Source organism: Mandrillus leucophaeus, unplaced genomic scaffold (assembly GCF_000951045.1).
Source record: "Mandrillus leucophaeus isolate KB7577 unplaced genomic scaffold, Mleu.le_1.0 Scaffold517, whole genome shotgun sequence".
Taxonomy (NCBI): domain Eukaryota; kingdom Metazoa; phylum Chordata; class Mammalia; order Primates; family Cercopithecidae; genus Mandrillus; species Mandrillus leucophaeus.
In genome coordinates this window covers 1,439,140-1,442,249 of record NW_012105553.1, presented here as the reverse complement: position 1 = coordinate 1,442,249, position 3,110 = coordinate 1,439,140, and the positions used below count along the sequence as shown (strand labels likewise).

General features: G+C 47.0%; 1 protein-coding gene across 3 annotated transcripts in view; it reads right to left on the bottom strand.

The window, feature by feature from the left end:
- UPP1 (uridine phosphorylase 1) overlaps positions 1–3,110 on the bottom strand; it is a 33,183-nt gene that overhangs the window by 28,382 nt on the left and 1,691 nt on the right. The window contains exon 2 of one of the 3 annotated variants that reach the window (XM_011996496.1): positions 2,511–2,644. The gene's annotated coding sequence lies outside the window, so the exon portion shown is untranslated. Of the gene's footprint in view, positions 1–2,510; positions 2,714–3,110 lie in introns of those variants that run through there. The other 2 variants (XM_011996498.1, XM_011996495.1) reach the window with 2 other exon arrangements.

Genomic DNA, 3,110 nt, shown 5'->3' with positions numbered 1-3,110 from the left:
AAGGAAGGAAGGAAGGAAGGAGAAAGAAAGAAAGAAAGAAAGAGAGAAAGAGAGAGAGAAAGAAAGAGAGAAAGAAAGAAAGGAAAGAGAGAAAGAAAAAGAAAAGAAAAGAAAGAAAGAAAGAAAGAAAGAAAGAGAGAAACAAACAAACAAACAAACAAACAGGGTTTCACTCTGTTACCCAGGCTAGAGTGGAGTGGTGCAATCATAGTTCGCTGCCGCCTCAAACCACTGGGCTCAAGTGATCCTCCCATCTCAGCCTCCGAGTAGCTGGAATTACAGGCATGAGTCACACCACCAGTGTAAAGGGAATGAGTTTTAAAAGAGGTATCATGCCTTGGTCCCCGGTTCACCAGGGGCCAAATGAAGGACAGTGTAGGGATGAAGCTTCATGAATAGGCAGAGCTACCTCTCCCTACATGTGTGGAAGGAGGAGAGAGGAGCCAGAGCAGTGCTTCTCATCAAAAGGCCCTACAGGAGGATCCTGAGGCGTTGGCATCTGGTCATGATTTCAGACCTTCTTCAGGATCCATTAAGCAGACCTACCGACTGAGGGAAAAAGTAGGATTTAGGGTCAGGCAGAGAGTCCTGGTCCCCAGGGCCAGTTTCTGTTGAGCAGGAACATTCCCCCATAAGAGTGGCTCCTCTGAAGAACATGCCCTCTTACAACCTCCCCCAAAACTCTGTCCCCTCCAGGCTGCTATTTTTGTCTTTAGGGGTAGGGAGCTAATGGGAGGGAGCAGCCCCCCAGTGAACTGGGCAGGGGAAGAGCTAAGAAGTGAGCTCCCTTGGGTCAACAGCTGAGAACATCCCACTGAATCAGAGACTGCTAAGTGGCTCCTGGAAAGCTCTCCAGAGAGAATCCAACCCCGTTTGTAGAAAAGGAAACCCAACCAAAGACAGAACTTCCTGTCTGGTCTTGCAGAGTAAGGATGTTTCTCTCTAGGCTGGGTTGCTTTTCTTTACTCTGAACCAGAGAAACCAAGGCCACATCAACAGAGAAATCAGCTCCCTTATCCAGCCATTGCCTTCGACTGGCTCCTTCCTAGTGGGCTCCAGGGCCCGCCTCACTCTCTCTTTCCCCTTGCAATCTTAGTACCTGTAGCATCCCCCCTCCTGGGTGTGAGTGTCCCAAGAGCTACCTTCTCTCCACTTTTCAGTCCTGCACTCAGGGAGGCTCTATTTAACCACACCCACGTAGGCAGAGAAAGTTGCAGATGTCTGCAATGCTCCAGTTGAAAAGACCCTGGTGTTGAGGAAGATGTCAGACTGGGCTGATTTTAGAAAACCTTTCTCCTAACATTGTACCACAATGTTCTCCAACTTCCATATGGAAATGAAATTCAGTTTCTCAACAAGTCTTCTCTCACCTCTCTAGAAAGTCATGCTCTTCACTCCCCTCCCCACATAACAGGAGAGTTTTGCTGGTTTTACCTGGGCTGCAGATTCTACCTCCCAAGGAAATCCTAAACCTGGCTCAGGATTTGGTTCCCTGAGGAGGAGCCTTTTCAGTGATCAACTGGGGTTCCCCTACCTATTACCAGCCAGATCCAGCTTACTAAAAAAAAAAAAAAAAAAAAAAAAACTTTTTTTTTTTTTTTTTTTTTTTTTTTTTTTTAACCCATTAAACTCAAATCAGATTGGTAAGTTACTTGCATAAATAGCTTAGTTTGTAAACATTTAAAATACTTTCTTGAACGAACATATTTCAAAGGCAAATGTGTATGAGAGAGATTGGAGAAGGGAGAAGAATGTTTGGTGTTTATCTTTAGGGAAGAGGAAAACCTAGAAGTTTCATTTTCTGTTATATATTTGATTTTTGGGTTTTGGGTTTTGTTTTGTTTTTTTTTTTTACAATAAGTTTGCATTAATTTTAAGATAAGTAAGGTCAACAAAAGTCCACTTTGACAAAAAGCCCATGTAAAGGAAAACTAATTTGTCCTTCTTAAATGAAACATGAATGCCCACCAGTGCTGAAAGTATTGGAACCAAGAATAAAATGTGTGCTCGAGAAACCTGTGCTGAATTAAAACGGTTTGTGGTGATGAGGTTTAATGCAGAGGACCAGAAGGTCAGGGTGGCCTCTGAAGAAAGAAATAATGTAAGAGTGGCTGAGAAGTGGGGAAAGCTTGGGCCAAAATGCAGATGGCAAACAAACTGAAAGGCGGAAGAGACAAAGGCCTGCCCTGGGAATGGCTCAGCAGAGCTTGTAAAAACCCAGAGTAAGACATTCTGTCTATTCAAGGAAGTCACAAAGTTTTTTAAAGACCCGCGGTTACAGCCAATGAATGGAACCACTGGTCTTTTCAACCCAGAAGACCCCAGGAAGGTAGAAAATGAGCCAAGGAAAGGCCAGGCAGGGGACGTTGGGGAAAGGAAACAGGGATGGAGAATCAGAGACGGAAGTGCAGAGACAGGTCACCCAGGCGCCTGGAAACTGCCTCCATGGCCTTCACGGGAAACGGCCTCTTTCTACTCCGGATCCCAGACTGTGCTGCTTTGAAACTGACCGTCAGAGAACAGCGGCTGGAGGCGGACAGACGTCTGCAGTGGGAGCCGCAGTGGGAGGCCCTCCAGGCGTTCCAGGCAGGGGCAGGAAGACTGCCGGCGAGTCACCCGCGACCGCGAGTCACCTCACCAAGCCCTGAACTGGAACAGGAGTCGAGAAGTGTCGACGAGCTGCGGAGTTCCTTGCTTCTCTTGGCCCTGTCAGGTCCAAGAACAGGTTGCCATATAAAAGAATCGTAAAGGGACCCCCTTCCCCATGCAAATTATGTCATATAACGCATATGACTGTAAAGTTTCTCTGCGGAGCTGCCAAATAACTCGATGCCAATATTTTATGCGGTAACATTTTGTTAAATGTTGACTCGATGGCCACTTGACTCCATCTTAACTGAGGGCTCCCGTAACAATCATCCTCCAAATGAAATTTTACCCCCTCTCCCTTTAAAAGGCGGTGGGGACCAAAACATCACTTGGTCACTGAAGTCACCAATTCCTTCCTCTCATCTGGGGCTCCCAGCACAGTTTTAGGGGTTCCCGCACTCCCTGCCCGGGTTTGGGCGCGAGAAGCGCCCGCCTGCGCCCTGCGGGACCTGACCCTGCCG